The sequence below is a fragment of the Lissotriton helveticus genome (genome assembly GCF_964261635.1).
Source record: "Lissotriton helveticus chromosome 1_1 unlocalized genomic scaffold, aLisHel1.1 SUPER_1_unloc_8, whole genome shotgun sequence".
Lineage (NCBI taxonomy): Eukaryota > Metazoa > Chordata > Amphibia > Caudata > Salamandridae > Lissotriton > Lissotriton helveticus.
Genome location: NW_027611725.1, coordinates 2,595,098 through 2,621,934, shown reverse-complemented (window position 1 = coordinate 2,621,934; position 26,837 = coordinate 2,595,098). Strand labels below are relative to the sequence as shown.

Genomic DNA, 26,837 nt, shown 5'->3' with positions numbered 1-26,837 from the left:
TCATCCAGGTCTCGGTGATGAAGGCAACGTCGGGGGCGGTGGTGTCGAGCAGGTTCCAGAGTTCTACGGCGTGTCTGTGGACGGAGCGGGTGTTGAGCAGGATGCACTTGAGGTGGGTGCTGCTGGAGTTCGGCTTGGCGGGTGCAGGGAAGGTCCGGATGCAGGTGAACTTGCAGGCGAGGCAGCTGAAGGGTCCGTGGGTGTGCTTCGGGGCGGCTCGGTGACATCCTGGGATGTGGCCGGTGTTGAGTGCGATGAGGTCGGAGGCGCTGTAGGTTCGTCGGGTCGGCTTCCGTCGGTGGGGGCCAGGGGTCCTGGCGCTGGTCGCGATCCGGTCGCGGACGGGCGCAGACGGGCTTACCTTTGGCGCGCCTTCGGCGCACAATCGGCGCGCCCGCTGCGCGTCAACGCTGCGCGTTCGCACGGTCGCCATTTAAGGCGAAGTGCGCGGGTGGGCGGAGCAGCTGGGAGGCGGGAGCGGGGAGGGAAACAGAAGAAAAAAGGGGCGGGGCTAAGGCGGTGGCGGGAAGCGGGAGCGGGGGGCGGCGAGAAGGGCAGACACAAGACAAGCACCAAATTAGGTCAAAACGGGGCAAAAAGGCAGCGAAAACAAGCACAAATGCAGACAGAAACGGGGAAAAAGGTAGCGAAAACACGGAGAAAACAAGCACAAATGCTGGCAAAAACGGGCAAAAAGGCAGCGAAAACACGGAGAAAACAAGCACAAATGCTGGCAAAAGCGGGCAAAAAGGCAGCGAAAACACTGAGAAAACAAGCACAAATGCTGGCAAAAACGGGGGGAACCAAGGAGAGCGCTCAGGGCGGCAGCGAGGCCGGCGCTGAGACAGAGGCAGGCACTGGGGGCACACGCAGCAGCTGGTGGCCGTGCGGCGCGGGGGTGTCCCACAAGTGGGTCACACTCACCTGCGTCGCACGGTCGCCATTTAAGGCCAAGTGCGCGGGTGGGCGGAGCAGCTGGGAGGCGGGAGCGGGGAGGGAAACAGAAGAAAAAAGGGGCGGGGCTAAGGCGGTGGCGGGAAGCGGGAGCGGGGGGCGGCGAGAAGGGCAGACACAAGACAAGCACCAAATTAGGTCAAAACGGGGCAAAAAGGCAGCGAAAACAAGCACAAATGCAGACAGAAACGGGGAAAAAGGTAGCGAAAACACAGAGAAAACAAGCACAAATGCTGGCAAAAACGGGCAAAAAGGCAGCGAAAACACGGAGAAAACAAGCACAAATGCTGGCAAAAGCGGGCAAAAAGGCAGCGAAAACACTGAGAAAACAAGCACAAATGCTGGCAAAAACGGGGGGAACCAAGGAGAGCGCTCAGGGCGGCAGCGAGGCCGGCGCTGAGACAGAGGCAGGCACTGGGGGCACACGCAGCAGCTGGTGGCCGTGCGGCGCGGGGGTGTCCCACAAGTGGGTCACACTCACCTGCGTCGCACGGTCGCCATTTAAGGCCAAGTGCGCGGGTGGGCGGAGCAGCTGGGAGGCGGGAGCGGGGAGGGAAACAGAAGAAAAAAGGGGCGGGGCTAAGGCGGTGGCGGGAAGCGGGAGCGGGGGGCGGCGAGAAGGGCAGACACAAGACAAGCACCAAATTAGGTCAAAACGGGGCAAAAAGGCAGCGAAAACAAGCACAAATGCAGACAGAAACGGGGAAAAAGGTAGCGAAAACACGGAGAAAACAAGCACAAATGCTGGCAAAAACGGGCAAAAAGGCAGCGAAAACACGGAGAAAACAAGCACAAATGCTGGCAAAAGCGGGCAAAAAGGCAGCGAAAACACTGAGAAAACAAGCACAAATGCTGGCAAAAACGGGGGGAACCAAGGAGAGCGCTCAGGGCGGCAGCGAGGCCGGCGCTGAGACAGAGGCAGGCACTGGGGGCACACGCAGCAGCTGGTGGCCGTGCGGCGCGGGGGTGTCCCACAAGTGTTTATTACTAAACACTCTCCACTAATCCCTTCATGGAATTAGAGCACATGATACACAAAGTTAAATCACTAGAACAACAGTAAATAGCATAATACACAGCGGGCTCCAAGGGGAGACCGAACCATATACTAAATAAGTGGTATAATAACCCCGACTTGACTAGATACAGTGCATAGAGCATGTAGAATCACTGGAACCCCAAAGAACCGGCCAAGGTAGTGACACCGGGGACCCACGGAGGACTGGTGCAGTGTGAGAAGACAGGCGCGAGCTCCGTGCAACTCTATGAGAAAGTCGCACTTGCAATTTTAAAGTTTAAGGACACTTAGAAGAGGACTTGGATCAAACCCTTTTAGACTTAGAAGGTTCTAAGGCCAGCACCCATGTAAGCACCAGAGTACTCGTGTAACCTCATCCAGGGAAGCCGGGTGCATAGGTGCCTTTCAGTGTCAAACGATGTCGGGAATCTTCGTTGTTTTCAATGGCGTGCTGTGGAAAAGTTCTGCTGCTGTGAAGAGGAAAAGTGTCCAGGGTGATCCAAGCCTGGATCGGAGCTGTGAAGAACCTGAAATCAGAGTGGACAGAGTCTGGGTCACTTGCCAGTGACCAGGGGCACAGTAGCCAAATGCCCACCGATGTTGGGTGTTTCAGTTTCAGGTGAAGCTTGACTCTGCAGCCAAGGGGACCTTTAGATGTCAAGGATGACCAAAGTCCGGAGGTGAACTGTCCCACGATGGATGTCGAGAGCTGGTGGGTCAGTGTTTGGATGGAACACCAACAAGCCATTGCAACTGTAACCCATGCGGTCAGAGGAAATCAGCTTCAGTGAGAAACAGCAAGGTCCTGGGGACTCCCCAAGCAATGAAGAGTCAGGGCATGTCTGGGACAACCAGGTAAGACCACAGGAAAGTATTGTTGCCTTCTCAGGGACCCACAGGCCAAAGGACCAGGGATCCGGAAGGCACCTCGAGAGGAATCACAAAATACCAGCCCACAGAACACTCGTGGAGCGTAGGCCAGAAATCTTCAGGGTAATCATTGCTCAGGGCTTGGACTACAAGTAGCCCAAAGCACAGCTTCAGTGGTTGCCGGACAGTTGGTGCTTCTGCAAAAGAACACAGTGTCCAGGGATACGGGTTACACGGTCACCACGAGAAGTAAGGGCCTCAGAATTGCTAAGAATGCAGATCAACCTCAGGTACCACTGGAACCCACCTCCTGTGTTGCAAAGTTCTTCAGAGTCCTCAGGAGCTTCGGAGATGGAAACAGTCAGATGCATTTGTGTGCCTGCTTTGCAGGAGAGTAACTCCTTTACTCCAAGGCAGATTCTTTAGTCATCCAGCGTTGTGCAGATCATCAATGTGCTTGGTTTCAGTAGTCAGAGTTTAGTCCAGGTAATATCCAAAGTCCTGTAGTCAGGGTTTCTACTTAATACCCAAGAAAGGGGTTGGACAAACTCTGGGACCCACCTATGGGAGGGTAACGACAGATGGGTGGTTATACCCATATACTTCGTCCAGTTTCACGCCAGAGCAGGAGCCAAATGGCTCCTGAACCGGTTTGAGCTGGACTATACACAGGGACACCAAATGTATCCCTAGTGCAGACTTCAAAGCACTCTCAGAGTGCACCCACCCAGTTCCAATACACTAAAGCCTGTCTCGGAGGTGGTTACACCTCCCTGTGCCAGGAGACCTATTGTCCAGCCTCCCCTGCTGGAGTTTCATCCAGCAGCAGGAGGGCAGATGCGCGTCTGTGGCTGGCAGCATCCATTTTGTGATGCCAGGGTTCTGGAAAGCTGGTGCTGGGTGTACCAGTGGCCCACGCATGTCTCAGTGGAATGGAGGAATCATGCCTCCCATCCCAGTCGTGGTGTAGAGGCATGATTCAAAGGTGTTTGACACCAAACACTGCATGTTTCTGAGCAGCCATTCCAAAGTTGCATTTTACCGGAGAGATATAATGCGTTTAAACCTATATGTCAGGCTGCATCAAAGACAGCACCAGGAAATGGACTTTGAGCACTGCAGAGGAGCTCTGCTCATGCTGGAGCACCCTCTCACGTAAAAAACAAGCACCCTGCCGTCAGGATTGATAAGGCCTCCTATAGGGGTTTAATAGGTTTTATAGGTGTAGTGATATGAGTAGCAATATAGGGATACTATATTGCAGTAAGTGGTGCAAGCGCCAGCTTACACAGTTTGCTGTAACAAACTGACGGTATCAGTTTGAGTGGTCTCTCAAGGGTGGCACAATACATGCTGCAGCCCCTGAAAGGCCTCTGGGGTACCTATGCCTTGGTACATAGTATACCATATACTAGGGACTTATAAGGGTACCCCAGAATCCAATCTGGAGTGTACCTAAAGTACATGCAATCAATTTAGAGGAGAAAGCAGCTAGGCTGGGGTCCTGGATAGCAGGATCCCAGCCAGACTAAGTCGAAAACAGTGAAACATCAGCAAAAAGTGCAGGAAACTATAAGAAACAGATCCTACTCTCCTACAATACAACATATAGATAATGTTAAATGTAGGGAACCTTCTAACACCTAAGGTTCGCATTAACTCGTATCTCTCCTACATTACCTTCATCAAGTTTTTTCTATAGCCGCCTAGCATGTTCATTTGTTTGTATTTCTCATATTTTATTTCGTTTTATTCACAGATTGATGCTCACGGGGCATGGGGGCCACTGGAGTCTATATAGTGGTCAACTTTATATATTCAGGGTGTTCCAAGGAATCTCATCATTCAATCCCAACACGTGGCTTTTTATTCTGTACACCCACTCCTGTTCCCTCATTAGGAGTAATCTCTTTTTATCTCCTGTAGATGGTTTGATTCTGGGTTAGTCTAGCACCGTCCAGGGTAGGTCATTTACTGTGTGGGGTTCCTCTAGGTAGTGTGTAGTAAACTTGTTGTTGGATTTCTGGCATCTAATTGTACTTCTGTGTTCTTACACCTAAGGTTCGCATTAAGTTGTGTCGCTCCTACGTTTTCGTTCATCAAGTTTTATCTATAGACACACAGCATGTTCAGTTGTTTGTATTTCTCATTTTTTAAATGTAGTTTTATTCACAGATAGATGCTCATGGGGCAAGGGGCATCATGGAACACAAGGTTGTTAGTAATCAAGCCCAATGATGAAGCATGTCACAATTTTGTGAGTGAGGGCAGTTTTTTCTCACTGAGTGCATGCCAACTTTTATTATCCACATTCCTACTCCTTTGTGTGTGTTGCGGGGACAGTATTCACTCTGGCAGGGGGGCAGGCTGCTGACTCGGACTGGCATCAGCTCTATTGCTGGTGCTGGTGGCTCAGCCTGTGTGTGACATGGTAACTCACGGAATCCATACCGCTGGGCTGGTGAGCATATGGCATTGCTGGCCAGCTTCACCAAAATGGCAAGTCAGGCCTGGACAACTCTGGGACCGGGAATCGATCCTCATCCACAATGCCGTGGTGCCAGCAGCGAAGAGGACCTGTGCTAGCATTAATTTGCCCAATACACTGACAAGTGTCAGTGAACACTTCCTGAAATGCAACGCACTCGCAACGCTGCGGGTAGCGCGGGCCGGCAGCACTTCAGGGTTACCCCGTGACTCACCCCCCCCACTTATTAAAATGTATCAAGGGTTCACAATTATATTTTAAGTATCGAAGTAGCCAAGTCATTGGGTAGTGACTCCTCAGTGATGCCGCGTTGTATCAGCCTGTGGTGTGTCCAGTCCCAATCCATTGTAACAAAGTAGAGAGCTGCGAGGAGCAGATCATGAGCACGCCACTGAAACATAACGGGAACAGCGTGCAACATGCATTGCCACTCAGTCATGGTGCATTATAGCAGCTGAGGAGGCGCTATAATGTGTGACTTCGGATTTCAGTGCGGTGATGCGGACCACCACACTGATATGAGTTAGTCTAACGCCTGATGTGTGGTAAGTGGCAGGGCTGGCCATACTGATGCAACTAAACTGAGGTTGTGGGCACGTGGTGTGCCGGCTCATGTGGCAGTCTGAATCTTAGCTGTAATGAGTGATTTTTATTTTGCTACTGTGAGTTGTCAGTGAGTGTGTTTTGAAATACAGCAGCCTGCCAGGCTGTGACCTAGACTACTGTTAGCTGACAATAATTATGAAGGGTGAGGCAGCGGAAATCTGTATGGGGCCTCTCACATCCTACAAGACTGGACCCGGGAGAGAGCCGCCTGGCCAGTGATGTTTTGCCTGTGCCTCGATTGATTGCCAGGAAAAAGACTAGGGCCCAGTGGGTATACTACGGCTGATGAACGTTGGAATGACTAATTGCTTTTCTGCGGTTGTAACGTTGTTTTGAGCTCCCCATCTTTTTGTGCCCGTAGAACACCGGCCCGTCCTCCCAACAGATATCCGAGGCTGTGGCAACATGTCCCTAGTTCAATTTACTACCTGCCTGGGCCCCTAGAACTGTTGCTGTCGCCTGGCAACACTAGTACTTTGAATCTGGTGACATCCTCCACTTCAGAGAGCTCCTCTCACGTCCAGCGTGCCTCCTGATTGGAGACAGAAATCACAGCAGTCAGCATGAATCCTTATGAATTACACCATTTGTGCTGCATGTGTAGTACAGAAATAGTCTAACAGATTTAGCTCCATCAGTCGATATCACAGAAACAGATTTACATCATGGCACGCATGGCGAAAATGATTAGTGAAACCATAGGTGACACAGCTATTGCTTATAAATGGTTTTAGGGGTGTTTAAGATATTTTAACTAGTTGCAGTAGTTAACAGTAGTGTTTTGCCTCTGACTTTACAAGGGCACTAGGTTAGTGCCCTTCCATTTCTGGTACTTTGCAGCACTTAACGTTTTAGTTTCTTGTTGATCTTGGCAGCTATGATAAGGAATAACCCAATAATACAGGAAGATTAGAAAAAGTCTGTTCTTTTAATTTTTGCTTTGACATATGACTTATGCCATGCTGTATTTGGTCTGGTGCATAAAATTGAATGGTATTTTTCTCTATTTACTTTGCTATGTATCATGATGTGCACTTGAAAAACCCAATTAATAAAGCGTTTTAAATAATAAAATGAAAAAATGAATAAGATGCCCAGTTTAATTGCACCACTAACACATATTCTCATATATTTAATGAAATATAAACTCGCTTCCAGTTGACAACTTTCTGTAAATACTCTTTAGTCCTCTGCATCCGTGTTTTGAAGATGCTCATGTTAAGTGAAGCTGTAAATTGTTTTTTAAAGCAGCAACCAAGGACGTGGACTGTGTGTTTCTTAAAACCATTTATTTCTGTGACATCTAAAAATCTAGACATTTCTTGCCACAAAATGCTTATTTGCATATATTCACTCCTAGGGACTGGATGTGAAGGTTCTTTAAGTGGCCAGCAGAGGGTGCGCCTCGCCTCCTGAGACGAATATACTGAGCACATTGTGTAAAATGGTGAAGGGTATCCTGTTCCAGGTCAGCGGTGGCAGAGACAGCACCAGCAGCAGATGTTGACATCATTTCCGGCCTCTCCCTCTGTGTCCAGCCTGTTGCAGTGGAGGAAGAATGCCCTGGCTCTCTGTGCAGTTATCTTCATCTTCAGACCCTCGTAGACCCCCCCTCCTACCCCAGACCCCAAGTCTGTACTTGCCCCACCCCAGCCATAGGAGGAGGAGAGAGCCTGGGAATGTCTTCACTGGTTTCTGCTCAGGTAGGAGATTGTCAGCACCTTGTGCTGTGTTTGTAGAAATAGACTGAATGATCCTGGAGGGAATCTCTGCCAGGAGCCGGGCTCTTCTATCCAGGGACCTCTGGGGGCCTTTCCGCCCGGCCCTGGGGGTGTTTGTGGTTATCATTTGTTTTAAAGAGTGGATCTGTGCACTGCATCTGAGGTACTGGGTTTTTAAGAACCGGTACAGAACCGGTAACCCAGCGGTGCCAGGGGATCAACACACCAGAGACCTCGGGTTCTCCTGAGTCAGACCTACAGAAACTTCAGAGTCTTCCAGGTGAAGTCAAAGATTAGTTTATTGGCTGCAACCAAGGTGACAGGGTCCTAGAAGTACGATACAAGTATATTCAGGAGACTGCACACTTTCACAAAGTTAGGCTTCTCTTCTTATACACAATATTCACCCTTTGGCAAAACATTCCTTGGGTGCGTGGTATTTCATTTATGGTTACTGTTTTACAAAAGAAAGCAGAGTCATGATGACATGTACATATTTCACGTCGTGCTGCCCATAACAAATCATCCGGCAAGGCCCAACATTTCATCAGATATCGCTGGACCCCTAATAAAAATGGTCACCTCCCCATCATAAAACAAGTGAGGAAAAGGAGTGGAGAAAGATGTGCGCGAGATATGGCAGGTGTGCGTGCTGAAATGGCTTTATGGCCGGTTGGGCCTAGATACTATCTTGCTCGGCCACTGGGAGGGAACTGACCTAACGAGCTCGGCCTGGGGCAATGGTTCTAACTTGTACTGGGGTCAGGAAGAAGTCGATTAAGGAGTATGTGTCCTTGTGGAATCAAATTCGACTGGATTAAGGCCTATGTAGAGGGCAACATGCAGCTAAGGGTTTAGAAGGTAAATGACGATTTCGAGGTGAAATCGTCACTCGAATATGCCGAAAATAAATGTACTTGATGTACTCGTCATTCTCGGTCTTTTGATACCAAATTCGTCCTATTTCGACGAAGTTTTTATTCTCGAGTCCGGTACTTATTACGGATCCATATTTTTCAGAACCACAGACCCTCCTTTTGCCCTTACATAGGCAATTAATCTATCCTTATGTTAATCTGAGTCCAGATCCATATTCCCAAAGTCATTGAGATGTTGCTGCAACATCATTCTAGTGCTGAGCTCATGTCTTGACACAGGCTTCCTTACACATGATGTAGTACAGAGGCCACATATTGCAGGAGCACACTGTATGCATAGACAGAACAGGAAAAGAATGGCTAAGACCATCCCAATGACCATCAGAATTTTCCATCCCCAGGCAGATATCAGTCCCCAGAACCATCCCATTAATGACCAATCTCCTTTATCCACATGAATAGATTCGGAAATCTTATGTAGTTTGGAGATGGCCCCGTACACTGTTGGAGCATTATCTGGAATAAAAATGCAACAACTGGACTGGATCAATTTGCATACTCCACCCCGGTCCGCAAGTATTACATCCAAAGCGACCCGGTTCTGAAGGGTCATCAGTCGATCCGACTGGAGCTCAGCAGTCAGGTTACTAAGGGCACCAGCAGTTTCAATCACGGTGGATTCAACTACCCTTGTCAATTGCCTTATGTTTTTGCTGTTAACCATGGCTCCCCAGAACGGCAGAACACCCATTGCAAAGTCACCAAATTCTTGACCCGCAGTGTCTTCTTTACTCAAAACACCTCTAACTACCCTTGTCCGATGGTAATCTGCCGCTGCTGTGTAGGTGGGAGGTAACAGGAATGAAACAAAACATGAGCCCGAGAAGTCAGGGGGCAACCATGTATAGGCTCTATCGTAGCAGATGAAATAAGTACCCTTAGCGGCTAAAAAGGCAGGGGAAGTCTGAGATCCAAAAACGTACGTTTCTGTGCAGACACTCTTCCCTAGCTGAGCTCTGGGATTCCTACCAATACCTTGCAGACACAGGTGACCTTGATGGGGTACGATCCAGATAGGGGACGATCTCTTGGCTTGCTGTTTCTCACTTAATGTAGTGCCATATCCGGTCACATTCCAACCTACATATGCAAGTATCTCATCATCCGGGGTATCTTCGTAAGAAGTCACTTCCTTGATCATGTCAACTATACCCTTCACTAGGGCACTAGTCTTGAGGTTGTCTTTTACAGAACGTAGGGGTTGGATTTCTCGTGCATATATGAACATTGTCCTATATGCCCATACTGACCCATTGTGACTAAATGGCAGGACCAAATAGGGGATACCTCTATCCGTGGTGTGGGGCATGAGACCACACACCCAACAGTTGGTTGTGTTCATTACAAGTTGGTGTTGGTGTAATAGCTGAACGAAGGAGTTATTAATGAACTCTAATCTCCTATTTGATTCGTGGTTAGGAAAAGGGTGGAAAGAATGAGAGGAAACAGTAGGGGGAGGTATGGGTGATGTAGTGGGCGTGAATGTCACATGAAAAGAGAATAAAACATAGCTTATCAAAAAGACCATTACGCTAAATAGCATAAAAATACACATCATTATAAAAATTTTCTTTCTCATTGCTTTCAAAACTCTCTGCTTAAAGTTCATTTGTTTGGCAGTTCTCTCCACATCAGGAAACTCCATCCTCTCTAAGGTGCTGCCCGCGGCGGTAGGTTGTTTCTGCTAAAGGATGCTTCCGTCAGTCTAGGGTGGCTCCCTTCGACCAACTGGAACCAGCAACCTATTGTTGTCAGCTGCACCCAAAAGTCTTTAATCAACCGCGACCCTAGCAGCGGAACCCGGATGGCGGTTCAAAAAAAAAAAAAAACAAGCAAGTTACCTAGATGGGAGAATCTGCACTTTCAAAAATAGCATTTTGGGAAAAAAACTTATTTTTTTTATTAGTCCACAGGTTTTTCTCTCGGATCATAAAATAAATCACTTTTACTTTAGTCTGTTTTTCTCGGTCGTAAATGGTAGCGTCTTTTCCCGGGTGCTGTCTGGTCCGGAAATAGTAGCTCAGGTTCCACAGAGTTCAATTGTTCTGATGGCGGCGTAGTTTCTTGAAAAATGTTCCCACTTTCACAATCACGTTTAGCTTCTTTTACGCGTTCATCAGTTGTGCGCTTTGAGTCAGTGCCTTCTGTCCGGACCCATTGGTCATGTGGCAGAGGGAAAGGTATTTTCTTACAATGGATCCCGTGGACCCAATTGGCCTTCCCCTCCACTTTAACGGTCGACCTTGTAGACAGGAGGACGAGGTGAGGTCCGGTCCATCTGGGCTGGTCGTTTCTTGTCCTCTGGAAATTCTTGACCAACACCCAGGAGCCGGGGTCAATGGAGTGACCCGGTGTCTCGGAAACCGGAGGCAAGGTGTTGTGGACCTGTTGATATAAAACACGCAATTTAGCCGTCAATTCATACAAATAGTCAAGCAAAATGGGGTGTTGCAGCTCGCTAAACTTCGTGGGCCTAGGCACTCCCCATATGTTGGCTGGCCGACCAAAGACTATTTCATAGGGGCTGAGTTTCATTCGCGAATGCACAGTCATTCTGGTGGATAGGAGTGCTAAGGGCAGAGCGTCGGGCCATTTAAGACCCGTGCTCGCTTGGATTTTGACCAATTTAAGTTTAAGCGTGCCATTGTAACATTCCACTAATCCAGCTGATTGGGGGTGATTTGCAGCGTGGAACTTCTGCCTAATGCCTAGCCCTTCACACACTCGTTTCATCACACAACCCACAAATTCACTTCCGTTGTCCGACCAGACCATTCTAGGCATTCCGAACCTGGGGAAGAACTCTTTCACAAGGGCTTTCGCTGTGGACAAGGCAGTATTGTCCCTTAGGGGATAGGCTTCTACCCACCTTGAGAAGGCGCAAACAACCACGAGCACATATTTTAAGTTGTTGCACCTCTCCATGTGTATGAAATCTAGCTGCAAAACCTCGAACGGATACGTAGGAGGTGCAAAATGACCAGCTGGAGTTGGAGTTCCCCTACCAGGATTGTGCTTCAGACATACCATGCAATTCTTGACAACATTCTCTGCACACTTGGGAATCCCTGAATTCTTCCACACCGGGGCCAACAACTCGCAAATCCCTTTCGCGCTGATATGGGCCATCCCATGAGCCATTGTAACCACTGCAGGCACATATGCATCGGGTAACAACCATCTCTGTTGCTCTGTCGATTCAATCCAACAACCATTTGCATCCGTTCTCCCTGTACTTTCTCTCCACATGCTTAACTCTTTCTCCGTGGCCTCAGCTTGGATGGACTTCACACTTTCTATCGTGTCTTCACATATTCCAACATCACCAGTCCATCTTTCTGGGCTCGCAACATACATTCGGCTCATCACATTCTTTGCCGTTTCCTTAGCAGTTTCATCAGCAAATGCATTTCCACGAACAACATCATCAATCACTTTCTTGTGTGCACTATATTTTACGATCGCTATTTTCAGGGGCAACGTCAGTGATTCAAGAAGCTCATTCACCAACTGACCATGCTGAATCTTAGCTCCATGCGAAGTCAGGAACCCACGTTCTCTCCACAGTCGTCCAAAACTGTGAGCCACTCCAAAAGCATACTGACTGTCGGTATAGACAGTCACTTTCATTCCTTTTGATAACACACATGCTCTCGTTAACGCCACGAGTTCGGCGGCTTGAGCTGAACCATGTGGTATTCGCGCAGTTTCAACGATTGTGTGCAGAGTTGTGACAGCATACGCTGTAGTCACGTTACCATTTGGGAGTTTAAAGCATGAACCATCCACCCATAATGTACCATCACATTCAGCGAGAGGAGTATCGAATAGATCAACTCTCCCTTTCGTCTCTTCCTCCGTTCTGAGGAAGCAATCGTGCTGTTCTGAAGCATCCGATTCCTCAGCAATTGGTAACAATGTGGCTATGTTCAGGGTACTGCACCTTTTGATGTGCACATGGCTTGCTAGTAGCGTCAATTCATAACTGGACAGTCGAGCACTAGTTAAGTGCTGTGTCTTGGTCCTATTTAACAATGTGTCTACTGCATGCGGGACCATCACGATTAGTGTATTATTCATTACTAGACCTGCAGACTGTCGAATAGAAACAGCTGCTGCTGCTGTGGCCCTTAGACAACTTGGCAATGCTCGTGCTACCGGATCCAAAGTTGACGAAAAATAGGCGCATGGCCGTTGTCTATCTCCGTATAACTGAGTCAGCACAGACAATGCACAACCCTCCTTCTCGTGGACATATAATGTGAAAGGTTTACTGTAGTTGGGGTTACCTAACACAGGGGCCGAACATAATGCTGTGCGTAATTCGAGAAAACTTTTCTGACACTCATCAGACCAAGGAATGGGATTGGGTGTATTTGTACACGTTAGTGCCAATAAGGGTTTGGCTAATAACGAAAAATTTGGAATCCACTGTCTACAGTACGATGTAATGCCCAAGAAAGCGCGTACTTCTCTCTGCGTTCTTGGCACATTTAATTTTGCTATTGCCTGAATTCTTTCTGGGGTCAGTTTCCTTCCCTCCTTCGATAAGAGATGACCTAAGTAGGTCACTTCTTGTCGGCAATATTGGAGCTTGGAAAGTGACACCTTGTGATGTAGATCACATAGATGACGCAGTAGTGCCAACGTGGCCATTTTACATATTTTCTCAGTATCCGCAGCTATGAGCAAATCATCCACGTACTGTACGAGAGTGGAACCTTCGGGCAAAACCATTGCGTCGAGCTGGCTTTTCAGAGCTTGACTGTATATTGAGGGGCTTTCACAGTAGCCTTGAGGAGCGCGTTTAAAGCGGAAACTGCGACCACCTAAACTAAAGGATAAAATATCCCTGCTTTCCTCAGCAATCGGGATACTGAAGAAAGCATTCTTCAGGTCAATCACCGAAAACCAGGATGCAGAGGCTGGAATCATAGTCAATAATGTTGTAATGTCGGGGACAACTGGGAATTGTGGCACCACTATCTTATTTACTTCCCTAAGATCAATCACGAATCTATACACAGGTGGCTGAGAAGGGTCAGTTCGTTTTAAAACAGGCAGAACAGGACTATTGCAAACATTGCCTCGTGTTTCCTCAATTACGTCTTTCTCAATTAACTCGTAAACAATCGCTAGCAAAGCTTTTTCGCCCTCATTGGATATTCTGTATTGGGGAATTCGTGGCATTTTGACATTCGACTTCAATGTTACAACATATGGTGGGATTTCTAAAAGACCTACATCATTCGGACCAGTAGCCCAAAGAATATCCGGAAGGAGTCCCAATTCTGCTGGAAGCGTATTTCTCGACAAATACATGGGAGATACCACTTTCTTACCTAAAGTCAGTTGTACTCCTGAGGGAGAACAGTACAAAGTCGCATACAATCTTTTTAGCAAATTTAATCCTAGCAAATTTTCACCACAACCTGTTGTCAAAATAAGGGGTGCTTCGAATTCACAAGGACCAACAGAAAGAGATAAAGGGTCAGAAATCGGATTTCTAACCGGGGCGCCAGAAAAACCTACGGAAACGTTCATTTCGCCAGACAAAGGTGCGCCAGGGAGTTTGGAGTGCATAATAGAACTCTTTGTAGCACCAGTATCCAACAGAAAAGGTTCTGACACACCCGATGTAATCACCTCAACGTAAGGTCCACTCTGATCTACTGGAACTGAAACAACTCCCTCTCCTTGTCTAAGGCTGTCCTAGCAATCGTTATTCTCCCACTGCTCATTTTCTGTGTAATACTCATCGACGTAGTATTGGGCTGTCCTGTCAGATACGTTATTTTGCTGGTCAAACCTGTTCATAGAGTTTTGTGGTGGAAGGGGACGTGCGTCCTGAGGGGTGTTTCCACGCCCTCTACCTCTGGGCGCTTGCTGACTACCACGACCTCTTACACCAGAAAATGTGTTTGTTCGTTGTGGCAGGGCAGGACAGTCATATTTTTAATGACCCTCTTGTTTGCAGTATAAACACTGGTTGGGACCTACGCGGTTTTGATTGTAATCGAATCTCTGCAAGTTTCTCTGAGGCTGCTGAAAAGTGTTCCGGTAGTGATTTGGACCATTATTATTTTTATTACCGCCACCACGTGGCGGATAGGCTTGCTGTAGCAAAACCTTCGTTTTGAGTTCTCTAGTTTTCTTCTCTACTTTATCTTTCTCATCCTTGTCTCTATTCTCATAGTACTGTGCGGTAGCTAATATCTGGGCTGAAGATGATACTGCCCAAGAGCTTTCTGAATCTTTTAATTTCCTACACAAGTCTGGAAGTAGATTGTGCACAAATTTATCGACAAACAATCTCTGACCACCTTCTGTGGTCATATCTTGACCGCTGTGGTCAATGAATGTTTCTTCAAATCTGGTGAAGAAATCTGACACAGTTTCTTCTTTCTTTTGCTTGCATGCAGATAACTTATCCCAATTTACACGTATCGCAGGCATTATTGTCTTCATGTAATCTACTATCCTACCAGGTAGTTCCGCTATCAGGGGTTCAGGCTTGGCACCACCAACTTGTCGTGCATCTGCAACAGTAATATTAGCCCACGTGTCACCTAATTCCTGGTCATGATCTACATGACGAATTTTTCCCCATAAAGGCTGTGGAACAACGTTCCCGAATAACATATCGATATCGGCCAAATTCATAATACATGACCCAGCAGTTTGCGACAATTCTTTATAGTACCCTGCAGGATTTTTACGCGGATCTGGTAGTGTTTGTTTGAGTGCTAAAACTTCGGCTCGCTTCCATGGAACATGTACCCATACTCAGTGAAAGTGGGGCAGGACAGGTGGGACAGCTGTCGCGTCACCCTCTCTCCACTGCGGGGGAACTTCTCTCATAGGGTATTGTCTTGCCTTTTTCCTACTAGATGCACTAGATTCCGATGGTGACCCAGAACTACTTCCCTTACTTCGATATGATAATAGCATTTCAACTGCTTCTTCTACATCGGGACCTACAATCATACCCAGACTAAACTTAAACCTTACACGACACATCTCTTGTGGGAGGCAATCCTGATCATTGTCTTCTAAATCCTCGCAAAGAAAAACACACATCTGTTCGAACACATATCTCTGTGTCGCTGTTTCCCATTGATGGAAAACTTCCATGACAGACTGTAAATCATATTTTGCAGTGTCCATGACCCATTTCCGAGCTAAACTATTCAGGGAATCTCTCTCTTGATAATCGGGCAGTTGACTTCGCAACTGTCTTCTTCCTATGTTAGGGGTCGTAGCAGGCGACCCGAAAAGGGGTAAAAGAAGATTAGTAACAGTGCTGGCCATTTTCTGCCGAAGGGAAGGTGAAACGGAAGAACAAACAGATGAAAGAACGGGGTGAGGTAAGGCGGGGGTAGAGATGGCAGAAGAGGTATGGGGAATAATAGATGTGGTACTAGGCAAAATCGTAGAAGACATAGATGAAGCAGAAGTGGTCGGTGGGCCTGGAGGAGGCTGCACCGAAGAAGTAGGAGCCAGCTGAAAAACAGCTGGTGGGTGCTGTGGAAGAGCCAGAGGCGCAGCTTGCGCAACTAAAGGTTGCGGGGGTGCTGTAGCATTCTGTGCATAGGGCGGTGGCGAAGTTAATAATTGCGACATTAATTGGTCTTTTTCATGCTCTTTTTCTGTCCCTTGCTGAAGAGACGGCAAAACTGGATAGCACTTATCTATTGCCATTTTACGTTGCCTGTGCAATTGTTCATTTATCTGCTCTTCCTCATTATCTTTAAACTGCACGGCAGCTTGCATTACTGAAAGTCCCCCTTCTCTCTTATTTTTCTTAGCTAATTTAATTTCTTTTTGTTTGGCTTCTTTGCGCCATATGCGGAAAGAGTCAAACATCGCCGGCCGGGCTTTCTTTTTGAAGAGTTTAACTTCAAGGTTGTCTAAAATTTCAGAATCAAAGCTACCATATTGGGGCCATTTTAAAACACCGTCTTTCCTAGTGTATTTAATCCATACCTCGTTGTAAATGATGGGGCCGACCCCATGTTTAACGTACAGCTCGTAAGTCGGAGTTCCAACTGGAGGAACCGGACATGAGTCCTCCAATCGGGAGTCCCTATTATTACTACCAAGACACAACAAATTCCCGAGTCTAAGACTAGGCATCCTTTCTCTCTAGTCTAGTTCCAAAACTTCAAAGGAGTTATCGATTACGATATTGCTCGTGAAAACACGAGTCCTTCGGTTATGGTGCTTGCAAGAACCCAAAAAAAAAACCTTTATGTATCTCCAAGATACCACAAAGTAAATCCAACTAAGGACTAGGAGACGCTCCACTTATACTTAACTGAAAAATATCGATGGCTTCACCAGAAGACTCGTCTCAACGTTTCGCTCTACCGAAAATTTCAAGGGTCCAACATCAGGGCGATAGCCAGGGCAGCAGTCCTTGTAGCCGTCGAGAAGCGGGGAACCTCGCAGTAAAGACCTTCGGACCACGTCGACATGCAGGGGTCGATGAGGTGGTGGGCCCTCCTCTGGAATTTTCACACGAAGCTCCTCACGATCTTCAGGCTGATTGGTACCACTGGAATCGCCCCAACGCTGGGCGCCAAATGAGGTACTGGGTTTTTAAGAACCGGTACAGAACCGGTAACCCAGCGGTGCCAGGGGATCAACACACCAGAGACCTCGGGTTCTCCTGAGTCAGACCTACAGAAACTTCAGAGTCTTCCAGGTGAAGTCAAAGATTAGTTTATTGGCTGCAACCAAGGTGACAGGGTCCTAGAAGTACGATACAAGTATATTCAGGAGACTGCACACTTTCACAAAGTTAGGCTTCTCTTCTTATACACAATATTCACCCTTTGGCAAAACATTCCTTGGGTGCGTGGTATTTCATTTATGGTTACTGTTTTACAAAAGAAAGCAGAGTCATGATGACATGTACATATTTCACGTCGTGCTGCCCATAACAAATCATCCGGCAAGGCCCAACATTTCATCAGATATCGCTGGACCCCTAATAAAAATGGTCACCTCCCCATCATAAAACAAGTGAGGAAAAGGAGTGGAGAAAGATGTGCGCGAGATATGGCAGGTGTGCGTGCTGAAATGGCTTTATGGCCGGTTGGGCCTAGATACTATCTTGCTCGGCCACTGGGAGGGAACTGACCTAACGAGCTCGGCCTGGGGCAATGGTTCTAACTTGTACTGGGGTCAGGAAGAAGTCGATTAAGGAGTATGTGTCCTTGTGGAATCAAATTCGACTGGATTAAGGCCTATGTAGAGGGCAACATGCAGCTAAGGGTTTAGAAGGTAAATGACGATTTCGAGGTGAAATCGTCACTCGAATATGCCGAAAATAAATGTACTTGATGTACTCGTCATTCTCGGTCTTTTGATACCAAATTCGTCCTATTTCGACGAAGTTTTTATTCTCGAGTCCGGTACTTATTACGGATCCATATTTTTCAGAACCACACATCTTAATGCACTGTGAGAAATATGTGCACACTGCATTGCATCTTACTGCACTGTGAGGAATCTGTGCACTGCATCTTGCTGCACTAAGAGGAATCTGTGCACGCTGCACTGCATCTTAATGCACTGTGACAGATCTGTGCACACTGCACTTTAATGCACTATGAGGAATTTTTGCCACTGCACTGCATCTTACTGCATTGTGAAAAATCTGTTCACATTGCACTGCATCTTAGCGCTCTATGAGAAATCTGTCCACACTATCTGCTCGGCTCTCGCTGTTAGTTTGTTGACTTGCCCAACTGTACCCCTGTGCCAGAAGCTTGTTCCCCAGGCAGCTGAACGTTAAGGTTTCTGTGCTGCCCCATGCCCCTTTGCCCCTGTTTTCACATCTCAGTCTAGGTAAAACCTCAGTCACTGCAATAGTTTCCAGCGGCATAGGTTGGCTTATAGCATTATCTGCTGCAGAGGTTATGTGTCTGCTGCAGGGATTGTGTGTGTGTGTGTGTGTGCACTGACCTTGGGTCTGCCAGGTCGGAGGCCTTTCAAGCAGTGGAACATACATGTCTGTGTTTTTGATGTACATCTGCAGGTTGGATGTGTGTGCATTTGAACAGGGTAGAGTTGTCTTTGCAGGCTCTGTGTGTCTATGAGGTGCGTCTACAGTGAGTGTTTTTGCAGGGCGTCTGTCTTAGCAGATGGTGGCGGGGCTGTCAGTCACTCTTCTTGGCCTCTCCTCTCTGTACGGGAATCTTTAGGATCACTTGCTGTAAGAGGGTCTGCTCTGTGCAGAATAGTCAGGAGCTACTCGGCACACGGCAGACGTCTGAGCAAAGTCATGTGTGAAGTTCTAGTTCTTCCCCGTAGTTTGGAAGTATTAGGCAGCTTTGAGTGAGAATTCAGCACGACTTTCAAATATGTGAGTGACCCAAGCACCCAAGGCTGCTTGTATGACAATGCTACAAGGGGTTGCTTCACGCTCTCATAGACGGTGTGTTGATGAGGATTCTGCTATGGTATGAAGCCTACATGAAGGATTCCAAGAGACTCTTGAAGTCATTCTGCTCTAGTTGTCACTTCAGTAGGAAGGGGAGAACAAGATGAGCGAGCAGAAAAAGCAAGAAGAGGCAAGAGAAGAGAAATAAGAGTGATACAGAGAGAAAACACACGAAGGGTGGAGAAAAGTAATTAATAGATATCAGACAAAATATGAAAGAAAGAAAATTGTACGGGAGGGAACGAGAGTTCTAAAAGATGGCCAGGAAAAGAAATGTAATGAACATTATTTGTAGATTGCCAAAAGTTGAATTATATTTTAGGAGCTATAAATTTGATTTAAGTTTGACGTGAATGTGAGTCTTCAAGTGTTATAGGTGAAATGTGCTGTTTAGTGGTACCAATACTTGAACCAACTTTATAGCTTTGGATCTAGGATTTAATCCTAATCCTAATCCAAAGTATTCTGCTGACCTTTTTTTGCATACTTGGTGTAGACGCGTGGTGCCTTTGCTGATGGGGTGGTGATGCAGTGCAGAAATATCTTCTCTGGGTATGACCAATTTTGGCATTTAGACGGTGACCAGTGAGCAGACCCCTCTCCAGTCTGGGCCCAGCTGGGTGTAGGCGTGGTCACTGCATTACCATTAGTAATCCATCAAGGTGGAGGTGCCCCACTGCATATCATTATTATCGGTTATACTCTTGCATTTTGCTCTTTCACCCGACAGGTATTGCCCCTTCCCCTAAAACACAAGGAATACACTGGTAACTTCCTGACTATACTGGGTTTCTTCTTACCTTCTATCCATGTGTAACTCCTACCTCTGATTTCCAAGAGTCTTGGCATGAGGTCAGGAAAGTGTCATTCAACCTGACTCCACAGGACTTGTTGTCACTTTTGTTCCCCAAATTTATGGCTCTGCAGGTGAAGTGAACATTGGGATTCCACATGTTGTTCATAAATACACTTCCAGTTACACTAAGGGCTAGCCTTGGTCCACAGGTTGGTACTTGTGCAGATCTGTTATTGCACCGGGCTGAGGGCTTGTGAACTCCAAGGAACCCTTATAGGGGCTGGGTTTAGGCCCTGCGTTCTAAGACCATGTCTGTCCCTTTTTCTTGAGTTTGTCTACATTGGATTGGATCTCTTCCTGCTGTGTCAGGATGTAAAGGAGTTCAGGTATGATGTCGTACTTGGTTAGGTTCACTGTGACCTCCTGTGGTGCTATAGTGTTGGGCTAGAGTTTGGCTTTTATTCAGCATGAGGCTGTGTTGGGCGGTACCTCCTGGGACAGGTATAGTCTGAACCCACTGCATGAGGTGTGAATGAGCAAACATAGCAAGAGTTGGGGAGATGCTTTGCTCCCCACTGAGATCATGTGTTGATACCAGGTGTGCTGTAGTAGTGCGCTATGTAATCGTTGTATGTGGTGAAGTTCTATATTAAATGGTTTAGATCCCGGGACACACGCTGGACCACTTTACCTGGTTTCCTTTGCTGAAACTTGTCCTGTTCCTGTACTGTGACTCATAGCTGAAGAAACATAAAAGCACATAGGGCAAAAAACAATACACAAGTGAATGTGAGAAGTTGGCCTGGCATATGCTGTCCACTATTCTAGTGGGCACCTTGCACCAGTCCAAACAACCCTTATTGATTTTTTTTTTGTTTGAATATGTTTATTGCATTTTTGTTTTGTCAGATCATACATCCCATCACAGTGTTACAAGACGAAGCAATGATAAATAATTAGGAATGCTCAATTATAAACCACAGAGCAGTAGCCACCATAGTCAATCACGTACAGTATTTAGTAGGGCCGTGCAGGCCTGCATATACTCAAGGTAGCAAAGCAGCATTTCAATCCCACAAATTATCGGCATAGTAACAGTAGGCATGAAGTAACATGGGCGGTAGTGGAGCAAGCGTCACTTCTCGGCATCCTCTCAGATCGTTATTCAGTCCGGATCAGAGGATGTACAGTGAAAATAGCCCAAGGTGGGAGAAGACCGCCTGGTATGCAATAGACATTCAAATCTTTAGTACTAAAAGGTAAACATAAAGAACAACCTGAAAAGGGGGGTGGTAGAACCAGAAATCGGGTGGTTGCATGTCATAGCGTGTGCGCTTCGATGTGAAGTGTGTGGGTTAGGCGAACGGACGCTGGCACGCGCCCCGCACCAATGGCAGTGGGGAGTGGAATATAAAGTTCGGCATATGTACAGCTGGGCGGGAGGGGGAAGGGGGGAGGAGGGGGCAGACGGGGTGGAGGCAAGGAGGGTAGGGGGGCCATCGAGTCGGGCGGAAGAGGGGGAGAGGGGAGAAGGTAGTAACAGGGACTCGCAGCGACAGGTAGTTGGGACTAAACAATGCCGCTACGCAAGCACCAGCGCCAAGAAACCCTCGGGCGTATGCGCGCTTTATAAATTTTAATTAACATAACACTCTCGGTGAAAGGCCACTAATAGGTCATCCCAGTCTTGCGCTATGGGGCACTTGCGGAGCCCCGCCGTTTCTTCGCTGTGTAGCGCTGTGCTTTCCGCTCGTGCCCAGTTGTCAAAGGACGTACGCCAGTGCAGCGCCCGCGGGGGGGTGTCACTTTTCCATCGTCTGGTAATGAGGCGCTTCGCTGTTACCAGTCCCAGATCCCAAAAACGTTCTCTGACCTTCGTCTGCTTCGTCCGCTTGAACAAACCCAATAAGCCCGCCTCCCATGTATATGGCAATCGTCCTCCCGTCGCCCTTGACAGGGTATCTATCACCACCCGCCAGTAGGCGTGCAGGGAGGGGCATGTCCAGAGGGCGTGCAGGAATGGAGCGTCGACTAATTTGCATCTGGGGCATGCTGATGGGGTCAGCCCAAAGTATCTATTTATTTTGTCAGGCGATAAATAGGCGCGATGGATAATATAGTATTGTATAATCCTAAAACGGGCATTGCGAGGCACGTGTAACATCCCAGCCAGTATCCTTGTCCATTCCCTATCCGTCCAGTCCCGGCCTCGATCAGCCGTCCACTTGTCACGCAGCCGTTGCGACAGGAACTGTGTATGGAAGTGTAGTGCTTGAGCAAGCCAGTGTACCACGTGGGAGCCGTTCCCCATCACATGCAGATATTGAATCAACAGATGGGTCGGGGGCTCCTCCGCCAGCGGTCCCCAAGCCTGTGTCAGGATGTGTAGGAGTGTCGCGTGTGTCAAGAACTGACCAGCCGGTAGGCTCGCGTCTCTCACTAAATTTGCGAAAGGAAGGAGGGCACCATCTTCAAACAGATCGCCTAGGCTCTCCAGATTAGATGTCGTCCAAGCAGTCAACGCAGGTCCCGCGAGAGTCCCACCGTTCCAAGGCATCCCCAGTAATGGCAGATTAGGCGCATAAGGCCTGGTGGTGTGTGTGAGTTTCAGGGACCTAACGTAGCATTTTCTGGCCACCGCGAGGTGGAGCTGGGCAGGACAGCGGGACTTAGACAGGGGGTGAAATAGAGCGTGGATTTGTGGGGCCGCCATGATCTCATCCAGTGTGGCAGTGTCTCCCAAATTCTTGCCGGCCAGCCAATACGTAACCCACTGGAGCTGCGCCGCGAGGTAATAGAGGTCGTGGTTAGGAACCGACAACCCCCCACTCTCCGTTGCAGCATACATGGTTTTCAAGGCCACTCTAGGGCGTCCCTTGTTCCAGATCAGACGCCTGATCAGAACTTCCAGGTCTCGGAATATACAAGTAGGGACGTATATAGGTAAGTTCGCATAGAAATACAGCAGCTTGGGCAGGGCAATCATCTTTGCTAGTGTAATGCGGCTAGGGACGCTCAGCGGCAGGGAGTTCCAAAAGGACACCTGGGCCGAGAGTGACGAGATCGTCCTTGTGATGTTTCCGTCCAATAGATCTGCGGGATCGCGATAGACCCGAATGCCCAAATATCTGAAGACAGTCGGGTACCAGAGCAGTCGCTCCCCTGCCACAGTGATGTCACACTCCGGCATGTCCGCAGCGAAAGAATACACCCCCGATTTCGCCCAGTTGACTCGCAGCCCGAGACATCGCCGAATGTGTTAAAGATGGTAGTGAGTGCCAAAGGAAAACAGGACAGGTCTCTGACATAAATCAGCAGATCGTCTGCATACAAGGACACGGAGTGCAACCCGTCAGCCAGGGGAATGCCCCAATCCACTCCAGAGGCGCGTAACTGCGCAGCTAAGGGTTCCATGAGGAGCGCAAAAATCAGAGGGGAGAGGGGGCATCCCTGTCTGGTACCTCTACGTACTCGGATCGGATCCAAAAAGAGCCTACCAGTGCGCACTCGTGCCACTGGGCAAGAGTAGAGAAGCTCTACTATCCGGGTGTATTCGGCTCCGAGGTCATATTTTTCCAGGACCCGCATAAGGAAGGGCCACTCTACCGAATCGAAAGCTTTCTCAAGATCCAGCACGACACAACCTGAACGGGGCCAGCGGGACACAGCCAGACTCTGTACACGGAACAGTCGCCTGATATTATAGGACGTGCTGCGAGTAGGCACAAAGCCGTTTTGGTCCGCTTGTACCAGTGTGGGGACCAGAGGGGCCAATCTCTGTGCTAGGGCAGACGCCAAGATCTTATAATCCATGTTGAGGAGGGCCAGTGGTCTGTAGGAGCCCAAATTAAGCCCGTCTCTACCAGGTTTTAGAAGGGAGATCACGTTCGCCTCATTAAGGGTGGGTGGGAGTATGGCATCAGTCACCGCCGCTCGGTACATCCGTAGGAGCTCGGGAATGAGGACCGCGGAGTAGGCCTTGTAAAACTCCGCAGGCAAACCGTCTGGGCCTGGGGTCTTACCGTTCGATAGGGAGAATATAACTGTTCGGAGCTCTTCCTCCAAGAGGGGCGCGCCCAGCTCGTCGCGTTGGGCCGCAGTGGCCGTCGGCAATGGCAGGTCTGAGAGGTACTCCGCGATGTCTTCCCCTGTGGCCCGGATGCGGGAACGATACAGGTCTGAATAATGAGTAGTAAAAGCGTCATGTATGGCTCCTTGTGTGTACACCACTGTCCCCTGCGTATCGCGGATCGACATTATCGGCAGTGATTGGGTGTCTCGTCTAATGAGCCAGGTCAAGAGTTTGCCTGGTTTGTCGCCAGCATGGTGAGTGCGTGCCGAGTGTGCAGCATAATTCAGATGTTTGAGCCTTTCCATAAGCTGGGTGTGATGCGCGCGCGCGGTTATAAGTCTTGTGTCGTCGCCCTGCGCAGCTTCCTGTTCGCATTCCAACAGGGTAGTCTCCACCCTCGTTAGTTCTCCGTCTACCTGACGCCTCTGCCCCGCCTGCGTGCCCAAACAACAACCCCGTGCAACTACTTTGAATGCGTCCCACTCGACCTGCGGGGAGGATGCTGTGCCTGTATTATCATCAAAATATTGAAGTATGCGAGACGAGAGTGTTTCACGGAATGGGGCATCCAGCAATACGTCTGGCTGCAGTCTCCAAGTGGGAATCGGTGGGTGTGGGCGTTCCCAGGCAAAGTCAAGCGTGTGAGGATTGTGGTCAGAGTGAGTGCGGCCTAAATAGCTGGTGTCAGTGACATGAGGCAACAGATCTCTGGTCAGCATATACCTGTCTAGCCTGACGTGTAGCGTGTGTGCACCTGAATAATAGGAGTACATGCGTACGGTAGGATTGCGAGTGCGCCAATCATCATGTAGATCCCACTGAACCGCCCAGTCAGCGAATGTGCGCGAAGCACTGGTTACCGGTGCGCTCGCTAGTGGAGGGAATGAGCGGTCAAGGTGGATATCCAGCACGCAATTATAGTCGCCCCCGAATAAGAGTGGAACACCCGGCCAGGTCGCCAGCACTGTCGATAACTGCGTCAGAAAGCGCCCCTGTTCAGTGTTGGGGGCGTACACAGAGGCTATGATGATCTGTTGACCGTCCAGTCGACCCTGTAATATTGCATATCGGCCCTCAGGGTCCAGCGTGCTATGAGTAAGAGCAAAGGGGACCCCCGGCCGAACCCATACCAAGGTCCCACGCGCATAGGCCGAGTAATCTGTGGCGTGTCTCATGTTCCGTCAAGTGCGTCTCCTGCAGTAAAGCTATCTGTACCTGATGTCGTTTTAGATATGAAAATACCTGATAACGCCGCGAGGGGGTATGCATGCCCCGCACGTTCCAGGTTCAAAATTTAACAGGAGACATTACTTCGACATTGACATTCCCTCCCACCCCGCCCCCACCACCCAACCCCACCACCCCACCCAACCGCACAAAAGAGCAACATGTCATACCATGGCTCCCACAGCACCTGCACCGCCCCGCCGCCCTGCCCACACACAGCAATAGAAAAGGGAAAAAGCACCAAGTTCAGAAACATGTAAAACTTAAACTGAATACCAAAAGGACAACAGCCGAACATTCCGTCGTCCAGACGCTCTAGTGAGCACTAACAGTTCGTGTCTTCAGGGGGGAGGGTACTGAGGTTACAGTAGTAAGTGTACTAAGGATTCATGTAAACAGGGTGAGGGCGTAGGCTCCCCCACACAGGCAGGTAGTGTTTCAATGTCTACAAACAGTAGAAGTCTGCTACACATGTTGAAGGAATTTCAAAGGGGTCGAGCATCTGAGAAGTATCAGTGGGAGTTGGCAGGACGCACACAGGCACTCACCTCTGGGGAGGGGGCGTGTGCCCTCCTCGCCATGTGTGTCCAGGATGTGACACTGTTCGAGGCGGACAGGGAGTTCCAGCGGCGCCTTCGAGCCTCGCATAAGTGTCCAGGAGGCATCAGCAGTACGGGCGCGTCCCCCAGAGGGACCTTTGCCTGATCAGTATCGTGTGGGTCGGCCTCTGGAGAAATGAAACCACTCTATCGTGGTGGCCCTCCAGTGGGAAAACGCTTTTCAGTGCAGTAAATCAGCAGTTTGCGGTGTAACGTCGGGAAGGTCTCCCGACACCTGAGAGTCTGACAGTCCGTATAAATACTCATCATCACTTGGCTGATGTTCGGGGCTGGCTCCCAGGGCAGGGTCTCCCGAGAGCGATCCGCTGATTTCCGCTACCATGCGAAGAGCCTCTTGTTGTTCAGTCTGCTGATGTTCGGGGTAGGGCCCACTTCTGTGTCCGTGTGTGTCGAGGCCGCCATCGATGGTCTCCTGCGTCGGCGTCGACGGGCACCTCTGTCATGACGCATCCTCGAGGGCATTCCGCCAGGGTCGGTATCAACACCCGAGTCGAGCCAGGCCTCAACCTCCTCAGGGGTATTGAAAAAATGCGTCTTGTCCTGAGCCACAACCCGTAGGCGAGCAGGGAATAGCAAGGAATATTTGAGAGCTAGATGGAGGAGGCGCTGCTTCACTCCCTGGAATGAGTGCCGCTGTCGCTGTACTTGTATCGTGTAATCTGGGAAGAACATGATTTTCGCGTTCTCAACTCTGACTTCGGTAAGTTTCCTTACCTCACGGAGGATAGCGTCGCGGTCACGATAGTTTAGCACACGGATCAGCAGTGGCCTCGGGTTGGAACCTTCAGGGGGAGGACTAAGCATGGGCGTAAAATCCGCTCCGCTCGCGGATTTTTCGGATTTTCGGCAAATCCGCAATCCGCGAACGCTCGCGAATTTGTCGAAAATCCGTGAATCCGCTCGCGGCGGATTTTTTGCTTGGTTGCGGCGCGCGGCGTGGTGCACGGCGTTCACTTTCCGTCATTTTAGCGTTTGCCGAGTTGTTTTTCTTTGCGAGTGACGCGCCATTTTAGATCTTGCTGCGTGTTCCCGCGGGAGTTTGTCGCCCGCGAATACGTACTCGCGGCTTGCCACCTT

General features: G+C 48.8%; 1 pseudogene; it reads right to left on the bottom strand.

The window, feature by feature from the left end:
- Positions 1–26,837, bottom strand: part of LOC144806524 (uncharacterized) — a 180,272-nt pseudogene that overhangs the window by 46,503 nt on the left and 106,932 nt on the right.